This window comes from Dendrobates tinctorius, unplaced genomic scaffold (genome assembly GCF_039654945.1).
Source record: "Dendrobates tinctorius isolate UK_male_01 unplaced genomic scaffold, ASM3965494v1 ptg000102l, whole genome shotgun sequence".
Classification (NCBI taxonomy): Eukaryota; Metazoa; Chordata; class Amphibia; order Anura; family Dendrobatidae; genus Dendrobates; species Dendrobates tinctorius.
This window is the reverse complement of record NW_027361770.1, coordinates 38,961,177-38,982,288: the sequence shown is the minus strand read 5'-3', so window position 1 is coordinate 38,982,288 and position 21,112 is coordinate 38,961,177.

Sequence of the window (21,112 nt, the reverse complement as noted above, 5' to 3'; positions counted from 1 at the left end):
GTTCAAAAGTACAACTTGTCCCTCAAAAAATAAGCCCTCACATGGACATATTGACGGAAAAATTAAAAACTTATGGCTCTGGGAAGGAGTGGAGCAAAAAACGAAAACGCAAAACCGAAAAAAGCTCCGGGGGTTAAGGGGTTAATGTCTCTGATCATGTCTCACACACCATATGACCAGATAAGATATTAAAATGATAAAATTACATTTCCTGTAGAATTTTTTTCACCATTAAAAGCAATGCAAACATGCAAAAGTGCAGCAAAAGCACTGCGTGTGGACATAGCCCAAGGTGTGAAGGAGCACTTCTTTCTCTTAATTATTTTGGGTTATATACAAGTCATTATTCTGGAAAGAATGTTTCTTAACATTTTTTCCCAGTGAAATCCATTTTAAGTGCGGTTTTGTATTGTTTATTGTCAGTACAAAAAAGTGGCGTAATACTCTGACAACATTGTTCTCAACATCGACCTGGGATTCAGAGATTTTTCCAGGGATTTTCCTCATGCTGTTCATGCATTATGATTTGCTCGACTCAATTAATGATTATCCGAGCATTTTAGTGCTCGTTTATAGCTAGTTGTAGCAACATGCACCAAAAATAAACTACTTTTTTGCATATATCCTTCCTGGACTGTATTTTCGCACTTTATTGAATAAGAATATTTCTATTTGAAGAATATTTTTGTTGAGTATTTCAATTCATATGCAATATACTAATAATACTAAATTCAAGTGACACATACCACCACACCATGACCATACCATTTATTACCACCACATAGTAACCAAATAATACCACATACAAGGGTGCATTCCATGTGATTTATACTCGTAAAGCAGTGTCAGTGCATTCTATGTGACATATGCAGCACAGTCTTAGTGTGTTATATGTGATGTATAGAGGTGATTCTCAGCCTATCATATGTATCATATACGTAATATGTAATAATAATAATGTTTATTTATATAGCGCCAACATATTCCGCAGCGCTTTACAGTTGAACAGTTTCAAACACAACAGTCATAAGTAACAACGTTAACAATACAATAATTAAAGCGAAATAAGACCACCCTGCTTGTGGAGCTTACAATCTACAATGAGGTGGGGGAGATACAAAGCATAGGTTTGTATTTACAATGATGTATTTACAATGACGGTCCAGCCATCTTCAGGGGGTGGGGGTTAGATGGAGATAGTGAATGGGCTACACACACACAAACATAACATGACTTTGATTACTGAATGTGATAGGCCGCTCTGAACAAATGTGTTTTGAGCGAGAGCCTAAAACTATGCAAATTGTGGATGGTCCTAATATCTTGGGGTAGAGCATTCCAGAGGATTGGCACAGCACGTGAGAAGTCTTGGAGTCGGGAGTGGGAGGTACGGATTAGGGCAGAGGTTAGTCGAAAGTCATTTGCAGAGCGCAGCGGTCGGTTAGGCCGATAGACAGAAATGAGGGAGGAGATGTAAGGGGGTGCCGCACTGTGGAGAGCTTTGTGGGTGTGAACAAGTACTTTGAATTGTACCCTGTAATGAATTGGCAACCAGTAGAGTTGAGCGATACCGTCCGATACTTCAAAGTATCGTATCGGATGGTATCGGCCGATCTTTAAAAAAAGTATCGGTATCGCCGATTCCGATACCGGAAGTCCCATTCAAGTCTATGGGACTTCCGGTATTGGAATAAGAAAAACCCTTTCCTGCCCTTGTACAGCCTCTCTGGGGTCTGTACGGGCCTTTCGGGGGGCTGTGCCGGCCTGCCAGGGGGTCTGTGCAGGCTCCGGTGGTCTGTGCCGGCCTGCCGGTGGTCTGTGCAGGCTCCGGGGGGCTGTGCCGGCCTGCCGGGGGGCTGTGCAGGCTCCGGGGGGCTGTGCCGGCCTGCCGGGGGGCTGTGCCGGCCTGCCGGGGGGCTGTGCCGGCCTGCCGGTGGTCTGTGCAGGCTCCGGGGGTCTGTGCAGGCATCGTCCGATGGGACTACAAGTCCCATCGGGCGATGCCTGCTACCATGACAGTGATTGACACATTAGCCAATGATGGGACAGTAGTAGTCCCATCATCCGGCTAATGTGTTAAATGTAAAAAAAAAAAAAAAAAAATTACATGCTACATACATACAACATGCATACTACATACATGCTACATTCATACTACATACTACATACATGCTACATTCATACTACATAAATACTACATGCAACATACATACTACATATATACTACATGCATGCTACATACATACTGCATGCTACATACATACCACATATATACTACATACATACTACATGCATGCTACATGCTACATACATAACACATATATACTACATGCATGCTACATACATACTACATGCTACATACTACATATATACTACATGCATGCTACATACTACATGCTACATACATACTACATATATACTACATGCATGCTACATACATACTGCATGCTACATGCATGCTACATACATACTACATGCTACATACATACTACATATATACTACATACATACTACATACATACTACATGCATGCTACATACATACCACATACATAACACATATATACTACATGCATGCTACATACATACTACATGCTACATACATACCATATACATACTACATGCATGCTACATACATACTACATGCATGCTACATACATACTACATGCTACATACATACTACATATATACTACATGCATGCTACATACATACTACATGCTACATACATACTACATATATACTACATGCATGCTACATACATACTACATGCTACATACATACTACATATATACTACATGCATGCTACATACATACTACATGCATGCTACATACATACTACATGCTACATACATACCACATACATACTACATATATACTACATGCATGCTACATACATACTGCATGCTACATGCATGCTACATACATACTACATACATACTACATGCTACATACATACCACATATATACTACATACATACAATACATTCATACAATACATACATAGACATACAGTACATATAACATAGAGTAACATACTTACCAATACTTGTCACATTGTTCCCCGAAGCCATTGTCTTTTCCGGAATAAATATTAACATAACAAACCACAAAAATACTCACCCACGATCCGAAGCAGTCCACGAGTGTGTCCCACAACGATCTTGGGTAGAGAACTGCAGCATCAGCTGTTGCTGCCGTTCTCTACGAGCTGCAGAAATCCAATGACGGAAGGTAGGTATCCTTCCGCACTGTATTCCTCCGCCACTTAAAAAAAAAAAAAGTCCCTAGTCTCACTTTATGCCATTGCTGTGTGGGAAATTCCCACGCAGCAATGGCATAAAGTGAGACTAGGGACTTTTTTTTTTTTTAAGTGGCGGAGGAATACAGTGCGGAAGGATACCTACCTTCCGTCATTGGATTCCTGCAGCCCGTAGAGAACGGCAGCATCATCTGATGCTGCAGTTCTCTACCCAAGATCGTCGTGGGACACACTCGTGGACTGCTTCGGATCGTGGGTGAGTATTTTTGTGGTTTGTTATGTTAATATTTATTCCGGAAAAGACAATGGCTTCGGGGAACAATGTGACAAGTATTGGTAAGTATGTTACTCTATGTTATATGTACTGTATGTCTATGTATGTATTGTATGAATGTATTGTATGTATGTAGTATATATGTGGTATGTATGTAGCATGTAGTATGTATGTAGTATGTATGTAGCATGCATGTAGCATGTAGTATGTATGTAGCATGCATGTAGTATATATGTAGTATGTAGTATGTATGTAGTATGTATGTAGCATGTAGTATGTATGTAGCATGCATGTAGCATGCATGTAGTATGTATGTAGCATGCATGTAGTATGTATGTAGCATGCATGTAGTATGTATGTAGTATGTATGTAGTATGTATGTAGCATGCAGTATGTAGTATGTATGTAGTATATATGTAGTATGTATGTAGCATGTAGTATGTATGTAGCATGCATGTAGTATGTATGTAGCATATATGTAGTATGTATGTAGCATGCATGTAGTATGTATGTAGTATGTATGTAGTATGTATGTAGCATGCAGTATGTATGTAGCATGTATGTAGTATGTATGTAGTATATATGTAGTATGTATGTAGCATGCATGTAGTATGTATGTAGCATGTAGTATGTATGTAGCATGTATGTAGTATGTATGTAGTATACATGTAGTATGTATGTAGCATGTAGTATGTATGTAGCATGCATGTAGTATGTATGTAGCATGCATGTAGTATGTATGTAGTATTTTTTTTTTTTTTAACATTTAACACATTAGCCGGATGATGGGACTACTACTGTCCCATCATTGGCTAATGTGTCAATCACTGTCATGGTAGCAGGCATCGCCCGATGGGACTTGTAGTCCCATCGGACGATGCTTGCACAGACCCCCGGACATCAGCACAGCCCCCCGGCAGGCCGGCACAGCCCCCCGGCAGGCCGGTACAGACCCCCACAGGGTGCACAGACCACCGGCAGGCCGGCACAGCCCCCCGGCAGGCCGGTACAGACCCCGGGCAGTCCACACAGCCCCCCGGCAGGCCGGCACAGCCCCCCGGCAGGCCGGCAGAGACCCCCGGAAGGCCCGAAATGACGGCGCATCATGATGCGCACACACCGCGCATCATGATGACGTCAGGCCGTCAATCAACTGAACTTCCGATTCCGATGCCGAATTCCGATATTGAAAAAATATCGGAAGTCGGTATCGGAATTCCGATACAGCAAGTATCGGCCGATACCCGATACTTGCGGTATCGGAATGCTCAACACTAGCAACCAGTGTAACGACTGGCGAAGAGCGGACGCGTCTGAGTAACGATTAGCCAGATGGACAACCCTGGCTGCTGCATTAAGGATAGACTGGAGAGGGGAGAGTCGAGTGAGAGGGAGGCCAATTAATAGAGCATTACAGTAGTCCAGGCGGGAGTGGATCAGGGCGACAGTGAGAGTTTTTGTTGTTTCCATGGTGAGAAAAGGGCGGATTCTAGAGATGTTCTTTAGGTGTAAGCGGCATGAGCGGGCAAGAGATTGTATATGGGAGGTGAAGGAGAGATCGGAGTCGAACATAACATCCAGACAGCGCGCCTATGTATATAGTAAAGTTTCAGTGTATTTTATGTAATGTAAACAGCAGTTTATCAATGTATGTATGCTATGGGATGTACAGTGGGGAAAAAAGTATTTAGTCTGCCATCGTGTAAGTTCTCCCACTTAAAAAGATGAAAGAGGCCTGTAATTGACATCATAGGTAGACCTTAACTATGAGAAGTCAAAATGAGGAAAAAAATCCAGAAAATTACCTTGTCTGATTTGGCAAGATTTATTTTCCAAATTATGGTGGAAAACAAGTATTTGGTCATTAACAAAAGTTCATCTCAATATTTTGTTATACAGCTCTGGCAAAAATTAAGAGACCACCATATCAAATCCCTGTCATTGGCAGTCCATTCTCCAGACGTGAACTCCATTGAAAACCTCTGGAATGTAATCAAGAGGATGATGTATAGTCACAAGCCATCAAACAAAGAAGAACTGCTTAAATTTTTACGCCAGAAGCAGTGTGAAAGACTGGTGGAAAGCATGCCAAGGCGCATGAAAGCTGTGATTAAAAATCATGGTTAATCCACAAAATATTGATTTCTGAACTCTTCCTGAGTAGTGTTGAGCGAAACAGGTCGGTCAGATTCAAAAGTCGCCGACTTTCAACAAAGTCAGGGTTTATGAAACGAAACCCAACCACAGTGTGAAGTCGGCCATGCGGTCAGCGACACAAGCGCCAAAGTAGGGTTTCGCTGAATGCTTGCACGTGACTTTTTCCAGCCAATGAGAGAAGCAGAGCATAGCGTACCTGGAGTGGGAGTGGGAGAAAGAGAGAGAGAGATAGAGAGGGAGAGAGAGAAGAGAGAAAGAGAGAAGGGAGAGAAATTTTGCCGCCTCTAGGGTTAAAATTCATGCCAGGTGTGTTTACAGTCCTCCACTCACTGCCGACTTTTCTCCCCATTGACTTGCATTGGGTTTCATGTTTGAGGTTGTTGGCAGGTGTCTTTTATACTGATAACAAGTTCAAACAGGTGTCATTACTACAGGTAATGAGTGGAGGATAGAGGAGCCTCTTAAAGAAGAAGTTACAGGTCTGTGAGAACCAGAAATCTTGTTTGTTTTAGGTGAACAAATACTTATTTTCCACCATAATTTGCAAAATAAATCTTGCCAAATCAGACAAGGTGATTTTCTGGATTTGTTTTCTCATTTTGACTCTCATAGTTGTGGTCTACCTATGATGTCAAGTACAGGCCTCTATAATCTTTTTAAGTGGGAGAACTTACACAATTGGTGGCTGACAATACTTTTTTCCCTACTGTATATATATTAGAGTCTTAGTGAATTTTATGTGATATATAAAGCAGAATCTCAATGTATCCGATGTGATATACACTGCTAAAAAAAATAAAGGGAACACTTAAACAACAGAATTAACTCCAAGTAAATCAAACTTCTGTGAAATCAAATTGTCCACTTAGGATGCAACACTGACAATCAATTTCACGTGATGTTGTGCAAATGGAATAGACAACAGATGGAAATTATTGGCAATTATCAAGACACCCTCAATAAAGGAGTGGTTCTGGCTGATGTATTGGTCACTTTTGAATGTTGGTTGTGCTTTCACACTTGTGGTAGCATGAGACGGACTCTACAACCCACACAAGCGGCTCAGGTAGTGCAGCTCATCCACGATGGCTCATCAATGCGAGCTGTGGCAAGAAAGTTTGCTGTATCTGTCAGCGTAGGAGGCAGGCCAGTACACCAGGAGATGTGGAGGGGGGCCATAAGAGGGCACCAACCCAGCAGCAGGACCGCTACCTCTGCCTTTGTGCAAGGAGAAACAGGAGGAGCACCGCCAGAGCCCTGCAAAATGACCTCCAGCAGGTCACAAATGCGCATGCGTCCGCACAAAATGTTAGAAACTGACTCCATGACGATGGTCTGAGTGCCCGACGTCCACAAATGGGGGTTGTGCTCACAGCCCAACACAGTACTGGATGCTTGGCACTGAGCACATGTGACAGACGTGACAGAGTCTGGAGATGCCATGGAGAGTGATCTGCTGCCTGCAACATCCTTCAGCATGACCGGTTTGGCAATGGGTCAGTAATGGTGTGGGGTGGCATTTCTTTGGAGGGCCACACAGCCCTCCTTGTGCTCACCAGAGGTAGCCGGACTTCCATTAGGTACCGAGATGAGATCCTCAGACCCCTTGTGAGACCATATGCTGGTGCAGTTGGCCCTGGTTTCCTCCTAATGCAGGACAATGCCAGACCTCATGTGGCTGAAGTGTGTAAGCAGTTCCTGCAAGATGAAGGTATTGAAGCTTTGAACTGGCCCGCCCTTTCCCCAGACCTGAATCCGATTGACCACATCTGGGACATCATGTCTCACTCCATCCACCAACGTCACATTGCACCACAGACTGTCCAGGAGTTGGCGGATGCTTTAGTCCAGGTCTGTGAGGAGATCCAGCAGGAGACCATCCGCCGCCTCATCAGGAGCATGCCCAGGCGTTGTACAGTAGGGACGTCATACAGGCACGTGGAGGCCACACACAATACTGAGCATCTTTTCCTTGTCATGAGGCATTTCCACTGAAGTTGGATCAGCCTGTAATTTGATTTTCCACTTTGATTTTGAGTATCAATCCAAATCCAGACCTCCATGGGATATTCATTTTGATTTACATTGATATTATAATTGTTATGTTTTATTGTTCTGAACACATTCCACTTTGCAATGAATAAAAATTTGCAACTGGAATATTTCCTTCAGAGATATCTAGGATGTGGTATTTTAGTGTTCCCTTTATTTTTTTGAGCAGTGTATATACCAGAGTCTCAGTATATGTTGTGTAATATACATTGGCATGTAAAAGTTTGGACACCAATGGTCAAAATTAATTTTATTGTGAACAGTTAAGCAAAATGAAGATGAAATTATCTCTAAAAGACCTAAAGTTAAAGATGACACATTTCCTTTATACTTTAGGAAAAAATATATATATTTGCATGTTTTACATTTTAAAAATTGCAAAAAGTAAAATCAATACAAAACTTTTGGCACCGTTGGAGATTTGTGTGCTCAGATAAATTTCATTAAGGTTTCAGACCTTAGTCATCCTGTTAGGGTTATGGCTTGTTCACCATCATCGTTAGGAAATGCCAGGTGATGCAAATTTCCCAGCCTTATAAAAATGCAGCCTTCTCTAACCTTGTGCCAACAAACAGCAGCTGTTGGTTCTTTTAAGCATCTGCCTAACACTCTGAAAATGAAAATGGTGGAGGCCCTCAAATCAGAAGAAGCCTACAAGTTGCCCTTTTCTCAGTTAGACATGACAGTTAACAAGAACAGCAGAGGTCAAGATAAGTTCGGGAAAACCAAGTAAAGTTTCATTGAGAGCTGCTCATAGGATTGCTAGAGAGGCAAATCAGAAACCCTGCTTCACTGCAAAAGACTTTCAGAAAGATTTAGCAGACTCTGGAATTGTGGTACATTGCTCTTCTATTCATATACAGTTGCACAAATATGGCCTTCATGGAGCAGTCATTAGAAGAAAACCTCTCCTGAATCCTCACCATAAAATTCAGCCTGCAAAAGAACATCTAAATAAGCCTGATGTTGTGAGTTCATTTAACCCTTCGTCACTGAGGTCTGGTGAACTCCCTATTCTGGTAAAGGAAGGTAATGAGCCTGATTATCAGGCACCTGAGTCTAATGAAGATGACTGGCTGAGTGGAGTCACTGACTGGATATAAGGCTGCCGACGCCCTTCTGCCCTGCGGGTGATTTCTCTGTGGACTTCTAGGACACCAGTCTGATTCCTGCTTCCCTAAAGCTAAGTTTTCTGCTTTGCCTGTTTGCATTTATGTTTTGTTTTTGTTTTCCTTGCTTTTCTGGATTCTGCCATTCCCTGCTGGGATGAGCTGAATCTCCTTTTGCCGGTTGCTCTGTCTTCAGAATATTCCTGAGTACTGACATAGCTTTTTTGAAGCTTAGCGTCTTCAGGGCCTTTTCACTATCAGTCTGTTGGCTCTTATTTTCATAGGGTTTTTCACGGATTGCAGACAGCAGCCTTCCTGTCCTTTCCTATCTAGGTAGTTTGGGCCCTGTCTTTGCTCAGTCTATCTTTCTGTCTGTGTTAGTGTTTTCATCTTGCTTCACCGTCATTATATGTTGGGGGCTGCCTATTGCTTTGGGGTCTGCTCTGGGGCAGTTTAGATTTCCCCTTTCTTTCTTTAGGCCTATTTAATTCTCCAGCTGTGATCGAGGGGTCTAGGGCATCTTAGGAACCCCCCACAGCTACTGTTAGTTGTTGTGATAGGATCATGGGTCTGCAATCCGATAGCTGCCAACCTCTCTGGTTTTCTGGACTTAGCTAGCAGTTCTGTTTTTGCCTCCTATGGTGACTCATTCATAACAGAATCACCCGCCATACCGCAGATCCTAGGGTACTCAATAGCAGGAAAGAATTGTGTTTAAAAAAGAAAAAAAAAAGTGTATATTCTTTCCTCTATATCTCTGAGGCCGTAGGGGGAATTTTTTTTTTCTCTCAATGGAGATAAAGCAATTGTCTGATCGTGTGGAGCAGCTCGCTGCGGAAGTGCTGGGAATTTCCGCCTACCTTGCTCGTTCGCATGCTGTTGAACCAAAGATCCCTACACCTGATGTATTTTTTGGGGATCGATCTAAATTTTTGAGTTTCAAAAATAATTGTAAATTATTTTTTGCCTTGAAGCCTAACTTGTCAGGGAGCTCCGCGCAGCAGGTTAAAATTGTCATCTCTTTGCTGCGTGGCGATCCCCAGGATTGGGCGTTTTCTTTGAAACCAGATGATCCTATTCTGACTAATGTGAACGCATTCTTTCAAGCTTTGGGGTTGTTGTATGACGAGCCTAATGCTATTGATCAGGCTGAAAAGACCCTGTTGGCATTAAACCAGGGTCGAGATTCTGCAGCGTTGTACTGTCAAAAGTTCCGAAAGTGGGCGGTCCTTACTACCTGGAATGATAATGCCTTGGCTGCTCTCTTTCGGAAGGGTTTGTCAGAAGCCGTAAAAGATACTATGGTGGGATTTCCTGTTCCCTCTGGTCTGGACGATTCTTTGTCATTAGCCATTCAGGTTGATCGGCGTTTACGTGAACGCAGGATTGCATGAGAGGTGTTGCCACCGGTTGAACAGACGTCTGAACCTATGCAATGTGATAGAGTTTTGTCTAAGGCGCAACGTCAGGAGTTCAGAAGGCGTAATAAGCTGTGTTTTTTCTGTGGAGATGCCTCGCATATTATTTCTGTTTGTCCTAAACGAGAGAAACGCTTTGCACACACATTTTCTGTTGGTGGTGTTCAACCTAAGTTTCTTCTGGCAATTACTCTGATCTGCTCCCTGTCCACATTTTCCGCCAAGGCTTTTGTGGATTCGGGAGCAGCGCTAAACCTAATGGACTTGGATTTTGCTAAACGTTGTGGATGTCCGATGACACCTCTGCAGACGCCTATCCCTTCAAGGGGGATTGATGCTACTCCTTTGGCTAAAAATAAACCTCAGTTTTGGACCCAGGTGGTCATGCGGGTCGCCCCAGACCATCATGAAAATTGCAGATTTTTGGTGTTGCATGGTCTGCATAATGCCGTTGTTCTGGGGTTTCCCTGGTTGCAAATTCATAATCCAGTTTTGGATTGGAAGTCTGTGTCTGTGGTGAGTTGGGGTTGTCGGTGTGCCTTTAGTGAGGCTCCGTTTTTTCCACCTCTCCTCAGTCGCATGATGTTCCTGACTATTTAGCGGACTTTTATGATGTATTTAGTGAGAATGAGTCTGCGTCCTTGCCTCCTCATAGGAGTTATGACTGTGCTATTGAACTAAGCCCGGGGGTGTAAATTTCCCAAGGGTCGGCTCTTCAATTTATCTGTACCCGAGCACGAGGCTATGCGGTCCTATATTAAGGAGGCGTTGGAGAAGGGTCATATTAGACCATCCTCTTCATCCTTAGGTGCCTGTTTTTTTTGTGGCCAAAAAGGATGGTTCTTTAAGGCCTTGTATTGATTATCGTGCCCTCAATAAAATTACTATTAAATATCAGTATCCGTTACCCCTGATTTCGGATCTATTCTCTAGAGTTAGAGGTGCTTGCTGGTTTACCAAGCTTGACCTCAGGGGGGCGTATAATCTTATCCGCATTAAGCAGGGGGATGAATGGAAGACGGCGTTTAATACTCCGGAGGGACATTTTGAGTACCTGGTGATGCCTTTTGGGCTCACTAATGCCCCTTCTGTCTTCCAGTGCTTCATGAACGATATTTTCTGAGACTTTGTCGATAAATTTTTGATTATCTATCTGGATGATATTTTGATCTTCTCCAAGGATTGGGATTCTCATGTGGAACATATTCGGACTGTGTTCCGGATCTTGAGGGAGAATTCCCTGTATGTCAAAGGATCGAAATGCCTTTTTGGAGTACAGAGGATTTCATTTTTGGGATTTATTTTGTCTCCGTCAACTATTGAAATGGACCCGGCTAAGGTACAGGCCATTTATGATTGGGTTCAGCCCACTTCTTTGAAGGCCCTCCAGAAGTTTTTGGGTTTTGCTAATTTTTATCGGAAATTTATAGCAAAATTATCTAGTATTGCCAAGCCATTGACTGATCTGACTAAGAAGGGTGCTGATGTATTGAATTGGTCTCCGGAGGCTGTTGCTTCCTTTCAGGAGCTGAAGCGAAGATTTACCTCCGCCCCGGTTTTGCGGCAACCTGATGTCTCACTCCCGTTCCAGGTAGAGGTGGATGCTTCTGAGATTGTGCAGGAGCTGTTTTGTCCCAAAAGGATCCTGTAACATCTAAAATGAATCCCTGTGCTTTCTTTTCCCGAAAGTTCTCTCCAACTTAACGTAACTATGATGTGGGGAATCGGGAACTGTTGGCCATGAAATGGGCATTTGAGGAGTGGAGACATTGGTTGGAGGGAGCTAAACATCAAGTTGTGGTCCTCACTGACCACAAGAATTTGATTTACCTAGAGTCGGCTAAACGCTTGAACCCTAGACAGGCTAGGTGGGCCTTGTTCTTTACACGTTTTGATTTTGTGGTCTCTTTTCTTCCTGGAACTAAGAATGTCAAGGCAGACGCCCTCTCTAGGAGTTTCATTGCTGATTCTCCTGTGGTGACCAAGCCTGCTACCATCTTAGGCGAAGGGGTAGTTCTTTCTGCCATCTCGCCCGATTTGAGACTTGCTCTGCAAGAGTTCCAGGAGGACAAACCTGAGCGTTGTCCCAGTGGAAAGTTGTATGTTCCTGACCAGTGGAAAAAGAGAGTGATGTCTGAAGTTCATTGTTCTGCATTGGCTGGTCATCCAGGTATTTTTGGTACTAGAGATCTGGTGAGTCGCTCTTTTTGGTGGCCCACCTTGTCTCATGATGTCAGGAATTTTGTGCAGTCCTGTGGGACTTGCTCCCGGTCTAAATCTGTTCTCGCTCTAGTGGGTTGTTGATGCCTTTGCCGGTCCCCAGGAGGCCATGGACCCATATTTCAATGGATTTCATCTCTGATATGCCGGTCTCTCAAAGAATGACTGTTATTTGGGTGATTTGTGATAGGTTCTCTAAGATGGTTCATCTTGTACCACTCCCTAAGTTGCCATCTTCCTCTGAGTTGGTGCCCCTGTTTTTGCAACAGGTGGTTCGCTTGCACGGGATTCCTGAGAACATTGTATCTGACAGAAGAGTTCAGTTTGTGTCTAGATTTTGGAGGACTTTCTGTTCCAAGCTGGGAATTCAGTTGTCCTTCTCCTCTGCTTTTCACCCTCAGACCAATGGGCAGACAGAGAAAACAAACCAGACCTTGGAGTCGTATTTGAGCTGTTTTATTTCTGCTGATCAGGATGATTGGGTTTCATTTTTGCCCTTGGCCGATTTTTCTTTAAATAATAGAGCTAGTTCTGCCACTTTGATGTCACCTTTTTTTTGTAACTTTGGGTTTCATCCTCGATTTTCTTCAGGGCAGGTGGAGCCTTCTGCCTGCCCAGGTGTTGACACTGTGGTGGAGAGAATGCACCAGATCTGGGACCAAGTGGTGGGTAAGTTATCTCTCTCCCAGGAAAAGGCCCAGCGGTTTTCCAATTGACATAGGACCATTGGTCCCCAGTTTAAGATTGGTGATATGGTGTGGTTTTCATCAAAAAATATTGCTATGAAGGTGGCTTCTCCTAAGTTTAAGCCTAGATTTATTGGACCTTACAAGATTTTGGAGATTATTAATCCGGTCTCTTTTCGTTTGGCTCTTCCTGTCACATTTAAAATCCATAATGTGTTCCATAAGTCCTTGTTGAAGAGGTTTGTTGAACCAGTTGTTCCTGGGGTGGCACCTCCAGACCCTATATTGGTTGAAGGTAACATGGAATATGAGGTAGAGAAAATACTGGATTCCCGTCTGGCTAGACGGAGACTCCAGTATTTGGTTAAGTGGAAGGGTTATGGTCAGGAGGATAATTCCTGGGTCTCTGCCTCTGATATTCATGCCAAAAGATTGGTGCGTGCCTTTCATCGGGCTCACCCTGATCGCCCTGGTGGCGTGGTTGAGGGTTCGGTGACCCCTCCTCAAGGGGGAGGTACTGTTGTGAGTTCATTTTCCCCTTCGTCACTGAGGTCTGGTGAACTCCCTATTCTGGTAAAGGAAGGTAATGAGCCTGATTATCAGGCACCTGAGTCTAATGAGGATGACTGGCTGAGTGGAGTCACTGAATGGATATAAGGCTGCCGATGCCCTTCTGCCCTGCGGGTGATTTCTCTGTGGACTTCTAGGATACCAGTCTGATTCCTGCTTCCCTAAAGCTAAGTTTTCTGCTTTGCCTGTTTGCATTTATGTTTTGTTTTTGTTTTCCTTGATTTCTGGATTCTGCCATTCCCTGCTGGGATGAGCTGAATCTCCTTTTGCCGGTTGCTCTGTCTTCAGAATATTCCTGAGTACTGACATAGCTTTTTTGAAGCTTAGCGTCTTCAGGGCCTTTTTCACTATCAGTCTGTTGGCTCTTATTTTCATAGGGTTTTTCACGGATTGCAGACAGCAGCATTCCTGTCCTTTCCTATCTAGGTAGTTTGGGCCCCGTCTTTGCTCAGTCTATCTTTCTGTCTGTGTTAGTGTTTTCATCTTGCTTCACCGTCATTATATGTTGGGGGCTGCCTATTGCTTTGGGGTCTGCTCTGGGGCAGTTTAGATTTCCTCTTTCTTTCTTTAGGCCTATTTAATTCTCCGGCTGTGATCGAGGGGTCTAGGGCATCGTAGGAACCCCCCACGGCTACTGTTAGTTGTTGTGATAGGATCAGGGGTCTGCAATCCGATAGCTGCCAACCTCTCTGGTTTTCTGGACTTAGCTAGCAGTTCTGTTTTTGCCTCCTACGGTGACTCATTCATAACACCTGATACATTTTAGAAACAAGTGCTGTGGACCAATGAGCTCAAAATAGGATTCTTTTGCCACAGTGATCAAAGGCATATGTGTAGAAAAAAGGGCTTAGAATTTCAGGAAAAGAACATCTCACCAACCATCAGGCTTTGGGGTTGTGTTGCAGCCAAAGGCACAGGGAAAAATTCACAGGTAGAGGGACGAATGGATTCAATGAAATTTCAACAAATTCTTTATGAAAACATAACAAAAAAATGTAAAAAAATGCTGAAGTTGTTGAAAAGATAGAAAGAGATTGAGCCAGCTCACCTGTTGTGGCGTGTTGTCAGCATGGACTGCAAGTGGATCACTTGGAATCTTGATGAGGAAAAAAGGAAGTGATAGTACAGCTGATGCAAAAAGGCTGATTTATTGAAAAAATAAAATTAAAATCGGCATACCGCAGACATAAGTGGTAGCACAGCAACCCGTTTCAAACACAGTGTGTGTTCTTAGTCAGAGCTGCATAATATCGTTTCAGGAGACAATTTATACATACAAAATGATCAAACCACTCCCCCAACACATCATGTGATAAAAACACCTGTTATACATACTAATAAAAACACTGAAGACATGCTCAAAAGATATGCTGGGTTCGCCGTGGCTGTTCAACAGCCGCATTACATGCAGGGATTGCCTGTTTACTGTGGCTGTCGACCAACCGCAAGAAATGCAGCCATGTTGATTAATTGCGGTGATCATGATGAAGGGTGCTAAGTCACCAAAAATGCGTCGATATCGCATTTTATCTACTATTCACGCTGATGTTTTTATCCTCTACTGCGCACGTTTTTCAGTGAATAAAGAAAAAGGTTTTTTTCACTACTTCGTTGAGCTGGATCCTCCTTTCTTTTGATTTTATAAATCTACCTTTGGCTTTTAACATTGCCTGAATCCTTTTGGGCATGTTCTCGATCAGACTAAAACATGTCTTGATCCAAATCTGATCTCAGGTCTCTTCTTCACGTTCCCAAAGTTGGCGCACATTGGTAGGATCGCTTGGGTATATATATATAGTTTTTTCTTTAACTCTACCTACAAGTGTTCAATTAGGTTGAGCTTTGGGGACTGTGGGAGCCAATCCAGCACCTCTACGTCATTGTTTATTGAACCATTTCTTTGCCAATCCTGCTCGAACACTATGTTGTCCTTTGTCTATAAAGTAATTTGTCTTGTTGGATACTTAAATATAGATCAGCATTGAGAACTCCATTGATTCTGGTCAAGTATCCAATGCCTTTGGCTGTGAAACAACCCCATATCATCAGGCTTCCGCCAACAAACTTGACAGTTCCTTCAAGTTCTCAATCCATTAGCCCTTTTTTCCTTGTTTCTTCCAGACCCATTTGCACCTATCAGTGCCTACTTGTTGACTCCAAAATTTTGCCTGGACGTTCACCTCCTGGCTTTTTGAATGAGTGGACAGACTTGATTTCATATTCTTCCAACTGTCATGTCACTCACGTGATGCAGTTTGGCAATTTTATTGGTTGAGAGACCATTATTGACAAGCAAGATGTTGCTGTTTCTCTTTTCTTGGGAAATCTTCATGGCTGCTACTCGATTCGATCCAGTGACCTTTTTATTGGGAATCAATAGATGAGCCACAAGATGTGGTTTGGTGTTAAAATGCTAAAGAGGATACACGCGACAGGGCAATGGAAAAAGAATAGAAGTAGAGGTGCGGATGCTGTGTGGTGGTGATGGAGGGTCAGATGTACAGTGAGGTATTCATTACTTCATTTTTACATCCTATGTTTATTATGCTCTGTGGTCTGGGGAAAAGATATTTAATTTGCATCAAATAGCTTTAATTTTCCCATTAAAATCTGAACGAATTGCCAAATTCGAATCATCACAGATGCAATCAACTATAGTCAACTGTATGTTAGGAATTTATTAATAATGCTATTCCGATTTTTGCAAAAGAAACGTCTTTATTTTCCAAGCTGTAAATAAATATGAAAGTGCAGATCTTTATATATTCAAGGTTTCCCTTTCATGATTATTGCTTCTAATTTATAGTGAGATAACAGGTTAATAAGAAACAGGGTTAATAAGTAAATATACACAAGTAGGCCAGTAGACTCATATGCTTTCTTTTTTTTACCCATCTTTATTATGTTTAGAGATCTAATTACTATTTCTAGGTAATGAACCTTCACTGCTTGAAATAATTAGAAAGAGATCATTATAAACATATTAATGGAGCAGTATGCGCCTAGAATCACACTTGTAGTTCCTGTGACAGTTTTTGGTGCAGCTTTGGATTTTTTCTCATTTGAGACAACGTAATCTGCTTGCAGAATTCTCATACGTGGAATATGCTTACTTTAAATATAAGAGGACTCCTCAGAAAACAATAAAGATATGAGTTTATCATTTCTTTACACCAGTCTTCCGGCATCAAAAATTTGTAAAATTTGACACAAAGGCCATTTGTATTATAATGTATTGACTGGCATAGATTTCATTTTCTGTTGTACAGGCAGTCCACAAAGGGCCACATTAACTCCAGCGGGCTTCAAAACTGCTGTGTGACACATAAATCTTTATAGATTCTACACTTTGGTGTTCATGAGGAGTTCTCCATTGTATTTGCCTGGCCATAGAAATTAGACTTCTATCTACAATTGTTTTCCGCCTTTCTTACTCATGCACATTTGGTTTTGCCAGGCTTGCAAGCATTTTGAATTGGAGAGTAAATTAAAGGGAATCTCTCAGCAGGATATCACCCCCACATACTATTTATATGCTCAAGAAACTTTTTCAAACACAAGTCCAGCAATACCTTTGTATTAGTCTGTTCCTCTGTTACTGAGAAATCAGTATTTATTTAATATTCAAATGAGACTCCATCACTCCAGTACTATTCTCTGCAACCGAAGCCTGCTCCTTCTTGACTGATATCCACTATGCTGTGTGACTTCATGCAAAGAGCTGTCAAACAAACAGGAGGAGGTGGTGCTCAGCAGTGACTAGAGCTGGAGTGACAGAGGCTTCTGATCAACAGCCTCATTTCAGGGCTTGAATCTTGAAGAGGACAATTGCATATTCCATGTGCCTTCTGGGAAAAGCGAAGAGTCTCCCTCAGCAAGAAGATCGCTGGGTACAGCCGGGACCAGCTGCTTGGATAGCATCGCCAAACCGCGCACCTTACGGTGTGCAAATTTTTATCTCTAGGACATTATTGCAAGAAAGCTGGGCTGATTGAGTAGATTACACAAGAAGGAAAACACACAGCAGATTACACAAGAAGGTTACACACAGTAGATTGCACAAGAAGGAAGACACAGCAAGTCAGCAGGATCTAGGAGCAACATGGCAGATGTGACAACCTACATGGTGAGCTGCAACATGGGCTACATGTTCACAGTTTGACCAAATGAAGAATCCAACTTTACCTGCCAGAAGTGTAGACTACTGGCCCTTTTAGAAGAAAAGGTGTGGGGTCTGGAAGAAAGAATTGCAACTTTGAAACTCATCAAAGAAAATGAAGACTTCCTAGACAGAACAGAAGCATCTCTACTGGTCACAGAAAGTGAAGAAAGTGTCAGAGAACCTCAAAAAGCAGACAGGTGGAAGTATGTGACCAAAAGAAGCAAGAAAGCCATGGAGACATCCAGGGGCAGACACAGACTGTAGTGGGCACCAGTGCAAGAAATTTTTCGGGCCCCCCCAACCCTTCATAGGGCAACAAAGTTATTTGTTACTTGTTGTAATCTAATATTGAGGCTATGCAGGGCTGGATATAATATCTGTATAGAACATAATGTAACCCCCTATAGAATATAATGCAGTCCCCCCATATAGTATAATGCAGCCCCTCCATAGAATATATGGCAACCCCCTCATAGGATATAATGCAGCCCCTTATATAGTATAATGTAGCCCCTCCATAGAATACAATGTAGCCCTCCTCATATAGTATAATGCAGCCCCCATAGAATATAATAAATATAATACAGCCCCCTACAGAATATAATGTAGCCCCAAATAGAATATAATACAGCCCTCCTCCCCATAGAATATAATGTAGCCCCCCCATATTATATAACACAGCCTCCTCTTATAGAATATAATGTAAAATGTACCCCCATGGTATATAACACAGCCGCATAGTATATAGTCCAGCACCACATGGTATATAGCCCAGCCCACCATGGTATACAGCCCACCATGGTATATAGCCCACCATGGTATAATACAGCCCAGCATGGTATATAGCCCCCCCAGAATGGTATAATACAGCCCAGCATTGTATAATTCAGCCCAGCATGGTATATAGCTCCCCCAGCATGGTATAACACAGCCCAGCATGATATATAGCCCCCCAGCATAGTATAATACAGTCCAGCATGGTATATAACTCCCCCAGCATGGTATATACAGCCCAGCATGGTATATAGCCCCCCTCAGCATGGTATAATACAGCTCAGCATGGTATATAGCCCCCCAGCATGGTATATAGCCCCCCCAGCATGTTATGTTGCAGCCCAGCATGGTATATAGCCCCCCCAGCTTGGTATAATTCATCTCAGCATGGTATATAGCCCCCCAGCACGGTATAATAGAGCCCAGCATGGTATATAGCCCCCCAGCATGGTATATAGCCCCCCAGCATGGTATATAGCCCCCCCAGCATGGTATGATACAGCCCAGCATGGTATATAGCTCCCCCAGCATGGTATAATACAGCCCAGCATGATATATAGCCCCCCCCAGCATGGTATAATACAGCCCAGCATGGTATATAGCCCCCCAGCATGGTATAATACAGCCCAGCATGGTATATAGCCCCCCCAGCATGGTATATAGCCCCCCAGCATGGACTAACAGTCCAGCATGGTATATAGCCCCCCAGCATGGTATGATACAGCCCAGCATGGTATATAGCCCCCCCAGCACGGTATAATACAGCCCAGCATGGTATATAGCACCCCCCAGTGTGGTATAATACAGCCCAGCATGGTATATAGCACCCCCAGCATGTTATAAAGCCCCCCCAGCATTGTATATAGCCCCCCCCAGCATGGTATGATACAGCCCAGCATGGTATATAGCCCCCCAGCATGGTATATAGCCCCCCCAGCATGGCCCCACAGTCCAGCATGGTATATAGCCCCCCCAGCATGGTATGATACAGCCCAGCATGGTATATAGCCCCCCCAGCATGGTATGATACAGCCCAGCATGGTATATAGCCCCCCCAGCATGGTATAATACAGCCCAGCATGGTATATAGCACCCCCCAGTATGGTATAATACAGCCCAGCATGGTATATAGCACCCCCAGCATGGCCCCACAGCCCAGCATGGTATATAGCCCCCCCAGCATGGTATAATAAAGCCTAGCTTGGTATATAGCCCCCCCAGCATGGTATATAGCCCCCCAGAATGGTAAATAGCCCCCCCAGCATGGCCCCACAGTCCAGTACTCACACTGATTTAAAAAAAAAAAAAAAACACTCCTCACCTTCTCCTCATGCCTGCGTTGCTCCCGGCTCCTGTCTCCTCTCCTGCACTGCCTGGTACACAGTTAGAGCGCGATGACATCATCACGCACACGCTGTGTCAGAGGCAGAGCGGGGAATGATGGGAGAGGGAGCGTCTGACGCTCTCTCCTCCAGGCTCCATCATTGCCTCCTTCCTCCTTCAATGCGGGGAGCGGGGGGGTTGGAGTCGGTGCTGGGGGGCAGGCGGGCCCCCCTGCCTCACAGGGGCCCCTTTGCCTCCCGCAGCGCTGCTCTCCTCATTGCACTACACATGGCTAATTTGAATTTTGACATAATTAGCCATGCGGTGCTGGAGGCTGGAGGGGCCACCAGAGACATCACTAACCACACATCTGAGAAACCGATACCAAGGCCTTGTGGAGGACGAAGATGGCACACCTAAGGATGAAGCAGTACCAGCAAGCAAAGAAGAAAAAGGCACACAACAACACCCAAAAGTGACAACAAAAAGTACAGCCAAGAAGCGAAGCCATCTGCAAACCGGACATAACCGCAAGAGAAGTATGCTGCCTCCCAGGTGCGAAGATCAATGATGTGACCGATAGAATACTAAAGCTCATCAGTTCCAAGGACGTCCACCCATTTCTTCTGATCCATGTTGGCACCAATGACACGGCAAGGAAAGACCTACCAACAATCTTCAAGGACTTTGAAGAGTTGGGGAAGAAAGTAAAGGAACTGGATGCACAGGTAATTTTTTCTTTTGTCCTTCCAGTAGAAGGGTATGGCACCAGGAGATGGAACAGGATCCTTGATGCAAACAACTGGCTAAGACGATGGTACAGACAGCAAGGATTCGGATTTCTGGACCACAGTGTGAATAACCTGTACGATGGACTCCTCGCCAGAGACGGACTACACCTGAACAGACCTGGGAAACACATTTGCCAGAAGACTTGCTGTAACAACCCCCTGCACAACCTACCGTAGGGGGCTGCACACTGAAATAGGAGAGGTAACTGGGGAACGTAGGTGAACCTATTAGTCTGTGTACAGGACCTGTCCCACATGACTGCAGGGGAGTGGCTGGGGGCGGAGCCAGGTGCCAACGGCCGGTGGGGACAAAGAAA